The sequence below is a fragment of the Pan paniscus genome, chromosome 7 (genome assembly GCF_029289425.2).
Source record: "Pan paniscus chromosome 7, NHGRI_mPanPan1-v2.0_pri, whole genome shotgun sequence".
Taxonomy (NCBI): domain Eukaryota; kingdom Metazoa; phylum Chordata; class Mammalia; order Primates; family Hominidae; genus Pan; species Pan paniscus.
This window is the reverse complement of record NC_073256.2, coordinates 32,260,603-32,281,055: the sequence shown is the minus strand read 5'-3', so window position 1 is coordinate 32,281,055 and position 20,453 is coordinate 32,260,603.

Sequence of the window (20,453 nt, the reverse complement as noted above, 5' to 3'; positions counted from 1 at the left end):
TAAAAATAATTATAAATAATCTAAAGATTTAGAGGCAAATAAATAAGAGAAGTTGGCACTTTCCTTTAACTGTTATTGAAATTAAAATACGTGCCAGGTGCACTGGCTCACACCTATTGTCCCAGCCACTCAGAAGGCTGAAGTGGGAGGACCATGTGAGCCCTGAAGTTAGAGGCTGCAGTGAGCTATGATCTCACCACTGCACTCCAGCCTGGGTAACAGAGCAAGAAATGGTCTACTAAAAAAAAATGAAGAAGAAAATGGAAGGAAGGAAGGAAGGAAAGAAGAAAGGCAGGCAGGAAGGCAGGAAGGAAGGCAGGAAGGCAGGAAGGAAGGCAGGAAGGAAGAAAGGCAGGAAGGCAGGAAGGAAAGGAGGAAGGCAGGACGGAAGGAAGGCAGGAAGGAAGGCAGGGAGGGAGGGAGGGAATTAAAATAACCTTATTTACTTTACAGTTCAGAGTATACTGGGTCTAAACTGAAAACTTTTTATGTTCATCTAGCTCTTCAATCAGGGCTTTAAAAATGCTCTTATCAGAGACCTGAGCCTACCAGGTAGTAGGATTATCCTGCTAATCACCATCCTTCACTTGAACTTTAGACATGCCAAGCTTCTAGTTGCCACAGCTTTTCCCACATTACTACTAAGATCTGAAAGCCTTTTTTGCTTCCTTGCTTGTTTTAGTGGCTGTGAGGACAGTCACTTGCATGGGCAAACCTGCCATTCAAGTCCATTCTTTTTGTCATTTGCAACTTTAGTGATGAGCTGTGACTAAGCATAGGTGTTGTGCAGAGCAAGAAAGATGATAAGAGGCCTCAGGACGAGTTACAGAAAGAACAAAGCCATGAGTAGACCAGGAAATAGAACTTTGCTTACAGAACTCCTATGTCTGCCTTTATGAGCAGTCCTGGGAAACCTGCTAGTTTCCTTGCCTCTAGGTGAATTTCAAGAGTTACAGAGATGGGATGACTTTCCAACACTGTTGTTAAGAAAGGGCTATACTTCAAAACTTATGAGACAAGAAAACAAAGAATCTCTTTCTTGGCACCCCAACTATGAACTGACAATTTGTTAATGACACATTAACAGCCAACAGGAACAGAGTCCGCTCACCTGCTACTTATGAATTTGCTGCACATAGCCCCAATATTCTCAGAAAATGAACTAGAACCATGATGGACAAGAACAATAAAAAAGCCCTAAGAAACACAACTTCTAATTGTCTCTCAATGTCCATTTCTCAGCTTATTTTAATGAAAGATTTCCCAAAATTCACCTGTGTAATGGCTATCACTTGTATTTCCTGACCTCTTTTGAGATTAGTGTAGCCATGTGACTAATAGTATAATGGAATGTGAGCAGAAGTGATGTACAGCTTTCAGGTAACATCCTTAAAACACAGGTTCTTCCCCTAGACTGTCACAAAAACATACTAATTGAGAAAATTGTTAGGGAAAATGCAAAGATAGCCTTTGGAATCCCAAAACTGTTCCAGCTGACAAGAAAAAAAAATACTTTCTACCTCGTTTGAGCCACTTGGGTTAGGTCTCTTTGCTAATGCAGCCTAGGCTATACTCTGATTAACACAGTAGGCAAAGGAGAACGCAAGCACCTAAGATAACTAATCTATCAAATAAGGAAAAGAAACAAAACATTAAGAAGAAGTGTTCCTAGAAAACCAGTTACTGGACAACATCGCTTTCACTTACATCAAATGCACATTCATACACACTTTTTAAAGGTAAAATGTGAGGGTGTAATTTTTCTTTTTTTTTTTTAAGACGACGTCTCAATGTATTGCCCAGACTGGAGTGCAGCGGCGTTATCATGGCTCACTGCAGCCTTGACCTCCTGGGCTCAAGGGATTCTCCCTCCTCAGGCTCCTAGAGGTCTTGCTAGGTTGCCCACACTGGTCAAAAGTGTCCATTTTAAATATAGAAAATGAATTGATAATTACCACTATGACCTGAATCAGAAGGCTGCAAATCAAGAGAAAATAATAGCTCAAATGGACAAGAATATACATTCTTAATTAAAATAGAAAGAAGACACAAAATGTTTTTAAGCAATAAACCTTATCATAGATAAATCTAAATTGACAATGATGGTGTGGCTGAAACTTTCAGTGTAAGGGCTAAATAATGATTCTGAAATAAAATGGATTACAGATGGATTAAAATGTCTATACCATCAAAATTCTTAGAGTTAGTTGGGAGAAGGGGAGTTTAACGCATTCTAAAGATCTCATTTTGTATCACAATAAACAACTGGGGACTAATATCCATTGGTAAAGGGGCAACGCTGATATCTTCATTTTACTTAATTTTTTAAAAGTCTTCACACAAAGCAGAAACCATAAATTAATAGCAACAGATAAAACATCAAAAGTAAAAAAGAGAAAATGAAAACACACTGTAAAATAAACAGAAAACAAAATAAGATGGAAGGCATGGTTTAAGATATTTATGTTGACTGAGTATTGGGTTCAGTGACCCAGTTCTCCTATTGGATTAAGAATCAAGTCCCATCTATATGTTGCTTAAAATAAACTTTCAAAAAGACTTTTAGTAATTTAAATATAGAGATACAGATAAGATGGATGTTAAAGGGATAGCAAAAGATATATAATGAAAGAGTACTCATAAGAAACCTGGAGTGACTATATAAATGTCAGACATAATAAACTTTAGGATAAGATATATTACTAGAGACAAACAGGGTATTTTATCCCTCTCAAAATCCCAATTCAATTTTTGTAGGAAGTACCATGCTTATTCCCAAAGTTACATGGAAGCAAAAGAGACATATAATAGTCAAAACAAATTTTAAGTAGAGGACCAAAGAACATTCTCATGACTTAAAGTTCCACTATAAAGCTACAGAAATAATCAAAATACTGTGGTATTCACAGAGGATAGACATATAGGTTAATGAAGCAGACTGAAAAAGTTAAGAAGTAGACCAAAAAATATAACATAAATTGGTTTTTAACAGAGATACCAAAGTGATTCATGGGTAATAGTATTCTTTTAGCAAAAGCTGCTGCAACAAATGAATATCAATGTTGGGGGGTAGGGGGAAGAGGGTACTTATTTTACAGAATAGGCAAGCATTTAAAAATGAATCATGGTCCTAAATGTAAAAGTAAAAACTAGATGCCATAGAATTTTGTTTTATATTTTCATTTAGTTTAAAATATTTTCTAATTGTTCTTGTTAATTTTTTCTTTGATTCTCGGGTTATTTAGAAAAGTGTTGTTAATTGCCAAATATTTACTATTATCGAAGACATCTTTCTGCATTAATTTCTAACTTAATTCTGCTTTAATCAGAAACTATATCCTGTATTATCTCTTTTGTTTAAAATTTCTGAGGCTTGGTTTATGGCCCAGAAATTGGTTCTTTTTGTTAATGTTCCCTGGACACTTCAATAGTATTATATCGTTTTTATTGTGTAGCTTGTACTACAATTCTTGATTAAAGCAATTGGATTTTTAGATTTGTTCAAGACTTCTATAGTCTTACTAATTTTTTTCGGGTCTACTCAAATAATTATGGAGAAATGAGACAGAAAGGAGGGGAAAGTATGTATACCATGCAAACATTAATCATAAGAAAACTTGTCAAATGGGGTATGTTTTTTCATCCCTTTGCTTCTAACCAGTCCATGTCTTTAACTGAAGTCTATTTCTTGTAATTACCATAAAGTAGAATGTTGCTTTTTATTTAGTCTGAAAGGTCTCCCATTTATTTGCATATATGGCCTTTTACATTTAATGAAATTATTGATGTAGTTGGGGTTAAATACACCACCTTGCTATTTATTCCTTCTTCTTTGTGATTCTTTTTTAAATTTTCCTTTCTTTTGGATTAACATAGTATTTTTACTATTAAATTTCATTTCCACTCATTAACTATACTTCCTTCTGAAAAACACGTATTCTTATTGTTTGCTATAAAGTTTACCATATGCCTCCTTAACTTACCACAATCTAACTTTAACCAATATTATACATCATGAAAAATGTATACATAATAGTATATGTATAATAGTACACATCCATTTTCTTCCCTTTCCTCCATTCTGCTGCTGTTATTCATTTTACTTGCACATATATTATAAAATACAACTTATTGTATTTTTGCTTTCAAAAATATATATTAAATTACAGAAACAAAAAAATCGGAAAAAATCTTTCATGTTTACTCACATACTAACTATTCCTGGCACTCTCCAGTCCTTCGTGTAAATACACTTTTTTATCTGATATCATTTTCCTTCTTTCTAAAGAACTACAAATCTCTCAGTATTAATTATTCTGAAGAATTTTTTTCCACCTTTATTTTTGAGTACTTTTCCCATTGGATATAGGTTGTTTTTTTTTCATACTTTAAAGATGTAATCCTATTTTTTTTTTTTTTTTTTTTTTTTTGTGGCTTTCATCCTTTGTGTTGAGAAGTCTGAGAAAAAAAATTTCTTACCTTTGTTGCCATGAGATGCATACTATTTTTTCTTTGGCTGCTTAAAAATGTTTTTTTCTTGTTGCTAGTATTCAGTAACTTAGTTACAGTGCGTATTGTGTGACTTTACAGTTATCTTGCCTAAGATACTCTTAGATCTTTTATATTTTTTCTAAATTTGGAAAAGATACCTACTTTTCTCAAACATTTTCTCTTTCAGTTATGAACACTCTTTAAACTTCCACTATTGTCTTAGATTTTACTTTTTAAAGTATTTTTCATTTTGTAATCCAGTTTGGATCGTCTTTATTGCTATGTGTTTGAGTTCAATGATTGCTTCTGCAGGGCTCAATCTGTTTTTTAATCCCGTCTAGGAAATTTTTTAACACCTGTATTTTTTAAGCTCTGAAAGTTTTGTTTCCAGTTTATACGTTTCTTTTCTCCCTTCTTCATGTTCATGTTTTTCTTTAAATTCCTGAACATACTCATAATTAACGTTTTAATTCCTTGTCTGTTCTAATTATATCATCTTTGTCATTTCCAGGTCTATTTCTATTGATTTTTTTTTCTTTTACTTATGGTTTACGTCTTCCTGAGTCTTCTGGTGTCTAATACATTTTGATTGGATGGTGGAATCTGAATTCTGCATTGTTGAGTTCTAAATATTGCCTTGCTTTAATAAGCATTGAACTTCATTCCAGAAAGCAGCTAAATTATTTACAGATGCATTTTATGTCAAGTGATTTTTTTAAAAAACCAGCTCTGTTTAGATTATATCTACAGTAGTTTTACTTTAGGACTAGTTTAGTTCTACTAGTAAGGTGCGACATTTCTGTAGTATATACCCCATGCCTTGTGAATTCAGTGAGGACTCTCCCCGCTAGGGGTTGAAACTCAAATACCTCTCAGCCCTGTGCGAGCTGTGGAAATTGGTCAGCCTACAGCCTCGTAACATACTTTTCCATGTCTTGTGAAATTTTACCCTAATATATGCACAGCTTCATATTCAACAAGAGACTCAAATGCCCCAATCATATCTATGAACCCCTTCATCTATCTAGCAGCCTCTACTCCAGTATAGCCCCTAGGTTCTCTGATTTCTGTCTCTCCAACTTGGTAAGACTGTCGTGCTTTGCAAAGGTTTACTCTTCCTGCACTAAATTACAGAAATTCTTCCAGGCAGAAATCTGGAGTGAACACAAAACTCATCTTATTTCCCTTGCTTCAAGGATCACAGTTCCATATTGCCTATTGTTCACTTTCTAAAATTTTCCCCATTTTTCTATTTAAGCCTGGGGGGTGGTATGTCTGGTCCCATTTACTCTATGTCTAAAATAAAATTTCTAGAATAAAATTTTTAAGTTGCATCATGGGTATGAGACAGTCTGAGGTTAGGGTGACTGTCCTTCAAGATGCCTTATATACCACAAAAAGCTATTAAATGATCCTGCATTCTTAAATAGGTAGAATGCATGTGTGTTGGAAATAAAAAGTAGGAAAAAAAAAAGAGCATTCCAATTTCTCTACTAGATATCCTTTTGTAGAATTTGGTCTCTCTGTCCCTGAAGTATAATATCCTGCAGGAACCGATGTCTGGTTTCCAGAGCTGTACTGTGCTCTTATTAAGACAACACAGTAAGAGTTACACTAAACCTAAAACCATGGATGCTTCGTGGTCATCTGGAAGACTTTATTCCAATAAACAGACCTAACAAGGACTTCTATTCTACCATCAACATGAGTATCACAAGGCTTCTTACTCCACAACGGGTACAACGTCAACTATCTGAAACCAAGGAGAAGCCCCAGGGGCGTGTATACTTGCGTCCATGCTTGGTGATAACCAGGAATGTGCAACTGAAGAAACTACTTCTTAGCAAGGGCAGAGCACAATATTCAAGGTCTCAGATCCCTCAGAGATAAAGGCATTCTTTCTCCACTGGGTGAGCAACTACCATGAGAAGTTGTGCTCTTTTATGGGGAAGAGAATCTAGGATATGTATGAAAATATACAAATAATATCAATTATGGCTGTGAGAACAACTCCAGCAGTGGGACTATATCTTGTCCTATTAGTCTTCCTGTTGTAAATCATTTTTAGAAATTGTGACTGGTCATAACCTTGAAGAATGAGTGTTAGGAAATAGTGGAATAATTATGGGCCATAGGTGGCTCTGAGAAGAGCAAGGAATACCCTGAAAGACACTCTCAGTGTGATCCCATTCACCTCTACACACTGAAGGCAATTACGGTGAACTCCTGTGACTCTCTGCCTAGAAAATTTTTTTTCCTTGGCTATTAAAATATGCCTTGACCATGTTCAAGACAAGTTAAAAGGGCAGGGAGTCAGTTTGCCTGAAAACAGACCTCAATCAATGTTAGAGGAGTGAGCAGTTAAACGTGCCAGCTTTCTCCCACCTGGTCTGGGATGCCTCTGAGGCCAGTTCTTTATTGTCTCCCTGAGTTCTTAGTGAAACTGGTCCCAATTACCCACAGGCATGATTGGCTAGATTAAGTATCTTTTAGTTGCTTTACTTCCCTTCCTTGGTTTACATCCTTGTTTCCTTACCTCCTCCCTGACCCCTAACAATCACTTTCCAAATGAGCTACTTGCACCCAAAACCTCAGGCCAAAATCGTTCTTAGGGAATACAATCCATTATACTATTTATTAATTGATCCCAATATATGGTGCAATTGGCATTGCAGAAAAGTAAAGCAAGGATAGAATTTTACAGTATCTATGCTAGGACAATTGAGCATCATCTGAAAAACCAAAAAGAAAGATACCTGTTTCTGAATAATTCCATTCCAAATGGACCAAGAATTTAACTGAGTAGAAAACCTTAAACATTTTAAAGAGAGAATGTAGGACAATATCTTTATTGCATTTTCAAGGAAAGTGGGGGGAATATATTTCATAGACATGTCCCAAATTTTGAAAATCAAAAGGAAAAGACTCACAGTGGGAGAAGACATTTACAACACAGGATCAATAGCCAGAACACATTAATAATTCCAGTGACTCAACAAGAAAGTAGAAAAAAAATCCAAACAAAAAATGGGCAAAAAAAACCCTATTATTTTGGAAACTTGAGTGGCAAGCACCAATAAAAAAGTCTCCTAATCCAAATCTTGTGGCCTCACAGTATACATGCAGTGTTTTAAATCTATTGCTGTAATGGTTTAAATCACTTGCTTTCTTCACTTTTTGCTGAAAACTTCAGAAGTAAATGACGTTCCACTACGCAGACTTGCTTTATAGAAATTATATAGTGGGAAAAATTCCTATTTTTAAAATAAAAATGTGTCCTGAAGCTTTTAATAGAGACATTTTCAAATTGTTGAACAACATGGCCAGTTCTAAGTAAAAAAAAGAAATCTCCCAAATGTAATACATATTCTGATATAAGAGAAAATGGTACTAATAAACTGAGTGATAGAAACATATGTTGCCACCATCATAAGTTAAATAGAGTATTGAGTTGTCGGAATCTTTTTTTGTTACAAATGTTAACAGCCCTTCATCCTGTTATAATATCTTTAGAAGTATATTTTCATCTTTCATTGTATTATGAAGCATTTCGTATCTTAGCTTTCCTTTGATAGCTAATAACTACCTTGAGTTAATAATACACTTGCTCATCTTCCAGAGATTATACCTTTCTAGCTCAGATAAAGTCTTACACTGAGATTCAATAATTCCAAATAAAAGAAATACTACTACAAGGCTTAAGAAACTTCAGTAACTTCTTAATTCCTAAAAAACAAATCACAAAAAGCTTTTTTCTAGCACAACAGATATTTGTATTATGCATTCCAAAACCACCTTCTTAGAAAAAACATTGCAGCACATTTGTTTCATTTATCTTTCTACAAAGAGAGAAATGATATTATTTCTCAGCTTCAACAGAAGATGATTTTAAGTACAATAGAAAGGTGGCTGTGGTGAAACAGCAAGTCTGCAAGGAAGCTAAAACATGCCCCTTACTCTATGACTTTTAACATCAGGCTCTTGTCAAGGAAGTTTTATTTGTTTGGGGAGGCTGTTGTGGTGGTAGTCTACTTCTAGTTCGAGAATCCTTGACTTGAAGTTGTCAGGCCTCTGAGCCCAAGCCATCATATCCCCTGTGAGCCACATGTATACATCCAGATGGCCTAACTGAAGGATCACAAAAGAAGTGAAAATGGCCTGCTCCTGCCTTAACTGATGACATTTACTTGTGAAATTCCTTCTGGCTCATCCTGGCTCAAAAGCTCCCAAACTGAGCATCTTGTGTCCCTGACCCCTGCCGGCCAGAGAAAAATCCCCTTTGACTGTAATTTTCCACTACCTACCCAAATCCTATTAAACGGCTCCACCCCAAACTCCCTTTGCTGACTCTCTTTTCTGACTCAGCCCACCTGTACCCAGGTGATTAAAAAGCTTTATTGTCACCCAAAGCCTGTTTGGTGGTCTCTTCACACAGACACGAGTGAAAGAAGTTTTACACATTATCTTGCTGTCTCTAAACCAAAACTGTGTATAGCAATTTCATCTGTCCTAGTTTATAGAAATACACCATAAAGTCATTTTAAGAAATGTTTCATGCATAACAGGCTATAGGTGCTATGGTTTAGAAATGGTTTGTTCCAACCAAAACTCATGTTAAAACTTAATGGCCAGTGTAACAGTGTTGGGAGGTAGGGCCTATAATAGGTGATTTGGGGTCCTTAAAAATGAATGAATGCCAGTCTCAGGAGACTGGATGAGGTCTCACAATACTGGTTTACTTCTCACAGGAATAGATTTATCTTCACAAACTGAGTTGTTGTAAAACAGGTCAGCCTCCTATGTCTCCTTCCTTTCTTTCTCTGCACACACCCATTTCTCTTTCCATATGTATGCCATTTATGACACAGCATGAGAACTTCACCAGAAGCCAACCAGAGGCAGCTACCTGACTTTGAACATCCCAGCCTCCAGTACCATAAGCTAAATAAACCTTTTTTTCTTTATAACTTATCCAGTCACAGGTATTTCATTGTAGTATAAAAGCAAAATACAATCTTGGGACCACAAACTCACTGTGCCCAAGGGAAAAGTTAAACTTGGAAACTGAGTCAAGCAAAAACTGCCTTCCTTTTGTTCCCAGATAGCTGTAATTTCATATGCTTACTTTATTGTATGTAAAAATGTAGATTTACTAAGCTCCAAACCAATGCATAATTCAGTACTTCCACACAACTTCTTAGATGTAAACTGTAGATTTACCGAGTACTCATCAGAGCCTCACAAGAATGTAACCACTTGCCCCATTGCTTACTCTCCCTCCTTTTTGTTTTTTCCTTTTTTCTTACCCTCTCACTTGTTCTGCCCCTTTTAAATAAGTTATCTCTTTGGAATAATAGCACAAGACACAGATCTTACTGCAACTTGTGTAGTTTTTTTCCCAGGCATGTCCTCAACCTTGGCAAAATAAACCTCTAAATTGATTGAGATCTGCCTCAGCCACTTTTTGGTTTAGAGTAGCAACAGAAAATAAACTAAGAGAGAAAATTGGTACCTACAAGTGTGGTTGCTTCTCTAGTAATACCTTAAAATGTGAAAGTGGCTTTGGAACTAGGTAATGGGTAGAGGTTACAAGAGCTTGGAGATAAAGGCTAGAAAAATCCTAGAATGCCATAAATGTAGTGGTAGGGGTCATTCTTGTGAGGGCTTAGAAGACAAGAAGATTAGGGAAAGTGACTATTCTCAGAGACTGCTTAAGTGGTCATGACCAGAATGCTGACAGTATTGTGGACAGTAAAGGACATTCTAATGAGGTCTCAGAGGGAAATGAGAAACGTCTTAATGAGAACTAGAGTAAAGGCCATCCTTGTTACACAGTTGCAAGGAACTTGGCTCCATCGGGTCCAGGCCCCAGGGCTTTGTGGAAGGTGGAACTTCAGAGTGATGAACTAGTCTATTTTTGTGGAAGAAATTTCTAAGCAAAATATAGGAGGAGCTGCATGGTTACTTTCAACTGTGTACAGTGAAATGTGACAGAAAACAGAAGCAAAGAATAAAGATGTGAAAAATTTGCAGCCTGTCCATGTAAAGAACAAAAAAGCATGTTGAGGAGACTAAAACAAGGGTGTATCCAAGACAGCAGTTACTAAAGAGAATCATACTGATATAAGGGAGCCAGAGGCGATTGATCAAGACAGTGGGAAAAAGACCCCAAATGTACTTCAGACATCTTCTAAGTTGCTGCTCCCATCACAGGCCTAGAGACCAAGGAGAAAAAAAATAATTTTGTGTGACAGGCCCAGGGTGCCCTCCACAGCCTCACTGACCAGGGCTTCCTCAATACTCAGCTCCATGCATTCCAGCACAACACTCTTCAACTGTTACAACTTTGGGTCAAGTTCTTCTAGGTGCCTTTCTAAAGCTTACGAGCTGTAAACCTCGGCAGCACCACCCACATCATGGCTTTTAATAGGCCCAGATAGAGCTTGTGCTGCATCTCTGGAAGGTGCAAGCAGCAAGCTTTGTTGGTGTTCACAGGGTGCAGACACGCAGATTGCAAGAGCTATGCAGACATGGTTTCCTCCACTTACATTTCAAAGGATGTTGCAGAAAGCCTGTGGGCCCAGGCGGAAACACACTGCAGGCATGGGGCCTCCACAGAGAGTCTCCACTAGAATGCCCAGTGGAGTTATGGGGGCGAGGCTGCCACCCTCAGGATCCAGAACTGTACAGTCATTGGCAGTGTGCAACACAAGCCTGGAAAAACTGGAGGCACCAGTGTGCAACTGCAACCTCTGAGAACAGCCATTTAGACTGAGCCCAGCAAAGCCATGGGAGCAGGTCTTCCCAAGGCCTTGGGGGCCCAACCTTCACCCCAGTGTGTCCATGAGGTGGTACACAGAATGAAAGATTACTCTGAGATTTTAAGATTAAATGTTTGCGCTGACGACTTTTAAACTTGCTTTGAGCCAGTTACTCCTTTCTTTCTGCCTATCTCTCTGTTTTGGAATGAGAGTATTCATCCTATGCCTGTTCTGTCATTATGTTTTGGAAGTAGATAACTTGTTTTTAATTTTACAGGCTCACAACTGGAAGGAGTTTGCCTTATTTCGCAGATGAAACTTTGGACTTTGCACTTCTGAGTTGGTGCTAGAATGTGTTAAGCCCTTTGGAACTAAAGGGATAGACTGATTGTATTTTGCATGTGAGAAGGACATGAGTTTTGGGTGACCAGGGGTAGAATACTAGGGTTTGTCCCCACCACAACTCTTGTTGAAATTTAATTGCCACTGTAAAGGTGTTGTAGGGTGAGGCCTTTAAGAAGTAACTAGGTTACAAAGATGGATTAATTTATTTCTTGTGAGACTGGGCTCATTGTTGTGAAAATGGATTTGCTTTCACAAGAGTGGGTTGTTTAAAGTAGGTCAGCCTCCCTTCTCCCTTCCCTTCCTTTTCACATGTGCTTGCTTCCCCTTCCAACTTTTCTGTGATGCTGTGAAGCAACACAAGGCCCTTGCCAGACACCACCACCATGACATTGGTCATCCCAGACTCCAGAATCATCAGCCAAATAAATTCTTTTCTGTATATATTACACAATCTTAGGTATTCTGTTACAGCAACAGCAAAATGGACTAACACAAGAGATAAGAAACAATTTATGGCCAGAACAAATTGTTCTCTGTTGCTGTTATTTTCTAATTTCAGGTTCTTGATATTAGAACCTGCCATGCATAATAGGTTCAGCTAGACCACATAAACCTCCACTAAGTAGTTGTTGAAAACTAAACTGGATTTAACAGATACTACCTGTCCAGATAGTCTGTGCTGTGTTGTTGGTGCCACAAGATATTTTGGCAGGTGAAAAGGCAATTATTTTGTTAACCAAGAATTAAAGGTGTATTTTTGTCTGTATTTCAAAAGTAGTTTTAGGAGGCGGACAGCTTAATATATTTGTTTTATATTATATAAAGTATTGTTAGTACAATTGTAATTATATGTTAATATGCATATTCACTTAATAAAAAGGAAATATAGTAAGCAGTAACCAGGGCTGCATGTCAAATGTAAATAAATGACAAATTCATATACATGGATTCATTTTTTTAAGATAATTTTGTTTTAAAGGTGATATATGCTTTAAGAGCTTTAATTTGAAATATATGGTTATTCAAGTTAAAACATAAAATTCAGTACTCTAAATATTTATTTTTATACATTTTTTAAATCGGAAGACATATCTGCTTAGGTTAAGAATCCTATATTATTCTGAGTTTTGCTATTGCAATATAGCACATTCAGTCCATTTATATATGAGCATTTTTTGAGGTAAATTATACCCCCCTAAATAATATATGCTTTCAAGATTAAGCAAATATGGTTGATCAGAAAGCACATAACATTATAGCAGGAAGAATCCTCGCATTTAAAAGCTGAGAAATCAGAACCCATGGAAGTAATTTCTGATTTCCCACCTCCATATCATTCTCTTTTGACATGTATTTCATTTTAATCTCTTTCCATATAACACATATTTTTTCATATATACAGATAAATATTTATTGAAAATTATCTAGGTCTAGTCCAAGATGCTAAAAAAAAAAAAAAAAACCAGAGGAAAATAAACAGAATAGTTGCCCTATGGAGTTTCCTAGCAAAAAAAGAACATAATTATAAATACAGTCATTCTTTGGTATTCTTTGGTATCACTGGGGATTAGTTCTAGAGTTCCTGAGAGTGGATATCAAAATCTTCAGATGTTCAAATTCCTTACATAAATGGCATATATAGCATTTGCATATAACCTATGCATATTCTTCCCATGTAGTTGAAGCCATCTCTAGATGACTTAAAATGCCTAATACAATTTAAACACTGTGTAATTAAGTGTTACACAATACCACTTTATCTGAATTATTTTTATTGCTGTATTTTTTGTTGTTGTTGTTTCCTGAATATTTTTAATTCATGGATGGTTCAATTGCCAATGCAGAAACTACAGATGTGAAGGCCTGACTGTATTTGTATTTATGAACTCTGTTAAGTGTTATACACGAATATAAAGTACCATGAGACCTCATTGAGATTTGAAGTCTGAGTGAATAGAAGTCAAATAGAAAAAGAGAGGGAGAAAGGCAGAAAGAAAGCTCTAGGAAAATCCTAAAGTAGGAATAGGCATGATGAAGAAGAAGAAGAAGAAACTAAAAAAAAATGTAATGGCTGAAAATCATAGACGAATGGGAAGAGTTGTGTCACATTATGCGTAGCCTTGGTCTTTTCCTAAAAGCAATGAGAATTAAGGCAAGAAGGAATTTAACACAGTGAAACTGTGAAATCAGACTTGCATTTTATTAAATATAGCAAACAGACTTCCCTAACTGTTTCCATGCTGAACAGTTAGGGAAATAAGCAAGAATAAGCAGAGATTCATTAGAGTAGACAGACAAATAGGAAGAAAGCAGAAGTATTTGGTGAAATGTAAGTGGAATTTGTTATTTCAAAAAAGAAAAATAATTTTTGTCATATTTTCCTTAGAGTTAAAGTAATTTAGTTTGAAAACTACTCATCGAATTAAGACATGGAAGTCTAGAAAAATGTAGTGAGAGTTTTCTTACAGTTTTTCTTTAACAAAATAGAACAGAATTTGTTAAACAAAAAGCCGAATTATTGTAATTAGAACCATCTAGTACAGAAATAGACATGAAGAAATGGACAAGTAGGGTATTCAATCAATACCTTTTCTTTTTTAGAGAAAGATAGGGCGGTAAGTGGATAAACAAGTTGACTGAATAAATATCTGTTTTGTTCTTAATTTTTAACCTGTACAAGGATTCAGAATGTATAAGTGCCACTTCAAATAACCAAGTAAATGTTTAAAAAAAAAAAAAAAGACAAAGAATAAAGTAACAGTTAATAGTATCAGGTCCCTGACAGGTAAAAGTGATATCAAACATTCCACAAAATAGAGTTCTAATTATTCCTTTTCTACATATTCTTTCTTCTCGTCTCATCTCAAAATAACATATTTGTCTTAGAAGTTATTTATATGACTTATTATCTACATCAGCAGTTATCAAACATTTTTGTTTCAGGATGCCTCTAAAGTAAAAAATTATTGAGTACCCAACAAGCTTTTGCTTTTAGGGATTATAGCTATCAATATTTACCATATTAGTAACTAAGACTAAGAAATGTTAAAATATAATTTATACTTTTATATTCAAATCAATGTATCATATGTTAACATAAATACCATATTTTTATGAAGAGTCAATATGTTTCCAAACAATCATTTAGTGAGAAGAATTATATCTTTTTGCAAAACTCTGTCTGGATTAACATAGCACAGCTGTTTGCTCTTATCTGCTCCTGCATTCATGATATTAATAAATGGTTTAGGTAACAGTGTATAAAGAAACTGGCCTCACAAAGATAGACCTTTTCAGATCATTATTAATATTTTTCTTTCATACTACACCAAATCTTACACATCAAGGTGAATTTCAATGTGGAATATGAAAGCACTGTCAATGAACTTTTATTCTGTGATGTCTTAAATACCATTTGTCTATCTGCAATTTGGGACTTTTTAACTGATTCCTGATTTTGTAACATCATGCGCATTGGTCATTTGAGACTTATTGAGTCACTGAGCTATAAAATATCTAAAAATTCTCTTGTGTTAACAATGCCACTGATCTTATCAGAAAAATCTTCAAGTACTGGGAACCTACCAGGCTTATGGTGCTATATATAAGTTTTTATAAGTTCTATTTTTTACCTGAAAGCTTACATTTTATCACTGGCAATAAATACCGTAGGTTTTATTCCTTTAAGTGATAGATCCAATTTGTTCATTTTGAGAAAACACCCCCTAAATACTCAAATCTGAATTAAACTCTGTCAGACATTCTTTAAAGTTAAATGATGTTCCATTAAAACAAAATGGCTACTTTAGTTCTCAAAGAATTGCACGAGTGCTGTCCTTGGAGACCACCACTTTATGTGGTAAGGAATCAAAGTCCTGCTTTATATATACATTTTGTTACACAGAATACTTCAAAGATTTAATGAAATTTAAAACTTCTACTTCTTTATAGGGACATTCTTAAGTAACAACTGTTTTTTGTGTTTTTGTTTTGTTTTGTTTTGTTTTTGGAGACGGAGTTTTACTCTTTTCCCCCAGGCTGGGGTGCGATGGCCTGACCTCGGCTCACTGCAAACTCCGCCTTCTGGGTTCAAGGGATTCTCCTGCCTCAGCCTCCCGAGTAGCTGGGATTACAGGCGCCTGCCACCACACCTGGCTAATTTTTGTATTTTTAGTAAAGACAGGGTTTCACCATGTTGGCCAGGCTGGTCTTGAACTTCCGACCTCAGGTGATCCACCTGCCCCAGCCTTCCAAACTGCTGGGATTACAGGCATGAGCCACCGCTCCTGGCCTTTTTTTTTTTTTCCCCCTGCAAGAATAGACCTTGCTGGGTGTGGTGGCTCACACCAAAAGACCAAACAAAATAAACAACAACAACGACAACAACAACAAAATAGCTGAACTGGCAGTAAAGAATATACTGACTATTACTAGGACCCTTTGCTGTCATTGCCTTCATTTCTGCCAAGGCACCAGCACTTTCACCCATCATCACTTTGTTTCATTGGTGCAAGTATCAGCACAGTGAAAAAGGAAAACAGCATCCTGTTTTACGAAGAAAATAGTTGAGATCTCTCAATTCCTCCTGAAAACATCCCAGAATCCTAGGGACTCATGAATCCCAGAGTACACTGCTGGTATACACCATTCATTCTGCAATTGAACCTGGATGCTTTCAAAATCTTTCAAATGCTTTTTAACCACTATCCTCCACATTTTTTAAATTAAATTGATCTTTTTAATATGAATCTATGTTGTTTCATAAGACTAGCCTGTTTCTTTTAAAATACTTCAGTTCTTTCTATTACTATTCTTAGTTGTGACATGCTTTTACTCAAAGTGTTCAAGAAACTGTCAACTGGACATATTTAAATTATTTTAGAAACTTTCTGCATTCCAAAGTGAGTCTGCATGACTCTGCAAATTATTCAAAGCCCTATGTGCTGAATAGGTACCACTTACGTAAGAAATATTTGCTTCATTTAATTCCCTTCTGTCAACTTGCTTCTTTTCATATAGACAGTTCATTTCCATTTATCTCTGTGAGAGCTCAATTGTCTTTGATGACTCAACATTTAAAAAAATCAGAAGAGAAAATACGTGTCATTCATTTCGGCAAATTATAAGAAATAAAATGTATGAGATGAAAATGAAGGCCATTTCCTGGTGAGACACTTTCCAAGAGCAAAGTTTAAAATAGAAAACTACTACTCTTGTACTGGAGAAACAGAGATCCTAATTGCTGTCTATAGGGGGAGAGAATAGCTTTTTTTCCAAAGATTAAATGAATAAGGATATGATTCTTAGGAAATCTAGAATGAGCAGTGGCTCCATCTTCTCTTCTGCTTACAACTCACATCTGTCATTTTCCTCCCAGTAAGTACTGGAAATGGACATAAACTTGCCTGCATTACAAATAAAGTAATTAAGTAAGGAAATCCGTGTCTTCATTTAAAATGTTCTGTTCAAACTAAAGCAGTCTCTGCAAATTTACTGAGAGTTTCCTGGGCTGCTTTAAAATGTCCTTTTGTATCCATTTATTTCCTGCAACTAATGTAGATTCAATATCAAACACTAACAGAGATACTCTAGGGATATAAAACTGAATATAACTTTGCCCCTCTCTGTAATAGATTTATAAATTAGTGGAAAAAATAAGATATATTCACATGTTGCTAAATTACTAAAAAGCAACTCATGATACATTCCCTAAAGGTTAGAGAAATAAAGCTAAAAACGAATATAAAATGAGTGAAGGTGACATTTTTAACTGGACTCTCAAAGAGGAAAAGATTTTAACAGGTTGTGAAAATTACAAATGCACTCCAGGTATAAATGAAATACGAGGTATAAAAGACACAAAAGAAAAATAATATGTAATAGTCAAAGTGTGCTTGAGAGTTGGCAATGAACTCAGTTAATTGGATCCAACTTACCGGGACTTAATAGAGTAGAAAGAAACTGAATTAACATCAGAGAGCTGTGCCTCAATTTAGGTTATACCACTTGTGGTTACGTGAATTGGACACATCACTTTATCTTTTTATGTCTCACTTTTTCGTCTGAAGAATTAGTATTATGAGCCCTGCCTTTCCTACACTGCTACAATCAAATAATACATTCACAAATGCATAAGAGCTACGAAATAATATATTTCTTGGGTTTTAAATTTTTTTTAATTTTTTTAAGACGGAGTCTTGCTCTCTTGCCCAAGCTGGAGTGCAGTGGTGTGATCTCAGCTCACTACAACCTTCACTTCTTGGATTCAAGTGATCCTCCTGCCTCAGCCTCCCGATAGCTGCAACTACAGACATGCGCCACCATGTCCAGCTAATTTTTGCATTTTTAGCAGAGAGGGAGTTTCGTCATGTTGGCCAGACTAGTCTTGAACTCCTGACCTCAGGTGATCCCCACACCTCGGCCTCCCAGAGTCTTGGGATTACAAGTGTGAGCCACCACAGCTGGCCACCATTTGTTTTATTCTAATTTTTAAACATTTATTTTTTATTTAGATATTTATCATAATACCTGGCTGAAATATATACATCAAAATTTAGTATTTGTCAAAGCTGAAAATGGAAACTAGGAGAACAAACTAGAATATGCATTACATAGTTTAGAGCAGCACTAATAAAAAATTCTGGAATGTTGGAAATATTCTAGATCTATGTTGACCAATACAGTGGCTACTTGCCACATTCATCTATCCAGCAATTTGAAATATGGTTACTGCAACTGAAGAACTAAATGTTTACTTGTTCTTAATTTTAATCAACATAAACTAGAGTTAAGTGCTACATGTGGCAACTGGATGTTGTATTAGTGCAAGTTTCAAAAATGGTACCTATAAAAATAAAATAAAATAAAACCAACGACTGAACTTATTACTAACATTTCTACTGAGTCTAAGATTTCAAAGTAAAAATGCTAATCACAAATCTCCTAGAGGCAAATGAAGTCATTATTTTAAATAGCCACTGACTATGGAATATCACTTAAAATGTAGTGTTTTTTTAATTCACAGAGAAAAGCGATGATGGAATTATCTTACTTTTGCATGCAAGAAACAAATTTCTGAATGAAAAATGTAGATTACATATTATTAACAAAAACGCCAAAGACTGGAAAAGTATTTCCAATACATGGGACAAATACAATGCTAATTGCCTAAAAGTATATAATTTCATCATTCGACAAGTAAATTATAACCTAATAATAATGAGATGTAGGACATGAATAGGAAAAGAAATATAACTAGGAAGTAGACATTGAATATGTGATCAGTATGACTTATTTTACTTTTTAGATAGAGATTTAACATTTTGGGGAGTGAATGCTGAAGATGTGTACTAACTAGGCCACTCCATACATTGATAAAAGGCATGTAAATTTATGTAGCGTTTTAAGCAAACAATTTTGCAAAAGAAATTAAATTAGAAAATATATTTTTTAATTAAACAAGAAACTATAATTCTCAAGGTTCATTTAAAAATATATTTGCACCGACAGAGACACAAATAGGAATGAGATATTCATTTAAGATTGCTTACAACAGTAAAACTGAAAATGAAAATATACATACAAATATCAACATATAGCCAAGATATATTAAGTTCAAATTGCTGAATAGTTTGCTCATACTAGAGATATGCCAAACGCATGTTTGTTCAGACACTGAATTGCTAACATTAAAATTACTATTCACCCAAAGCTGAAGCCAAGTAACACCGGCCTTCTGAGATGACAATATGAACTTTTATCACAAATTATTACCATAACTCTAATTTCAAACTTTAGTTGTCAATTTTTTTAAGTTTGACAGAGTACAGGCATAATTATTTCAGTCTGCTGCTAACTTGACCCTATGTACTGTAATTTTCCTCATTTTTAAATGAGATCAGTAAAGGAGGAAAGTTTTGAATCGTTAATTTATTCTTCTCTAAGACTATCTTCTCATCTTTATCTTTATGATCTTTTCTTCTGATCAAAAGTAATTTATCATATTGTACATGGTTTTAGAAAGCTTACCCCTCACTGAATCTGAAAGGAGAATGTTGACATTATACTCTTAATTTGTCCCTCCAATTGGTAAAGAATCCTAAAACAATTGTTTTATTAAAAGATTCATGGCCTATACAAAAATTAAATTTAGTTTTTACAAGTTTATTTTGTTTAATGTGATGAATGAAAGAATATTCAATAATTCTACACAAGTTTGAATGGTGATATGATCTAAGCTTTATTATTGCTATCTATATTTTCATTTAACCTTATAAACCTTGACTCAAAAAGGAAATTATATTCCTAAATTTTCTGCCTAATCCCACCTCTCTTTTTCTCTCTATTGTTTTTCTGGTTTACTTATTATTAGTTAAGTAAATGTATCTTTTAGTTTACCTATCTACTTGAAATTTAATCACTGTTTTTGTACCTAAAATTATCAGCTTCCTCAATCACCATTAATTCTTGTATCATTTTGCAATAATAACATCTTGCAGCAATAAATATTTAACTGATAGAATTCCAAGCCCAAAGCATCTAAGAATATTTAACTCCTAATTTCATCTAGGAAGTTTAGAAAAATTCAAAGTGAACATCTGTAGATTAGCAATAAGTCTGAATGTTATGAATCATTCCTCTTTAATTAGGCATGTTAATCAGTGTTCATTGATCACTGATAAGATACAAGTTCAAGGATGTCAAAAACGACACTGAAGTAGTTATTCAAACACTGGCTTTCCAAAGCCAAGAATGATTCAAAGCTTAACAGAAGATTTTTGTTAAGCACAAAACTGAAGCCAGATCTTGGTGCCTGATAGAGAGATATGTAGAGAAATAGATGTCAGATAAATACAT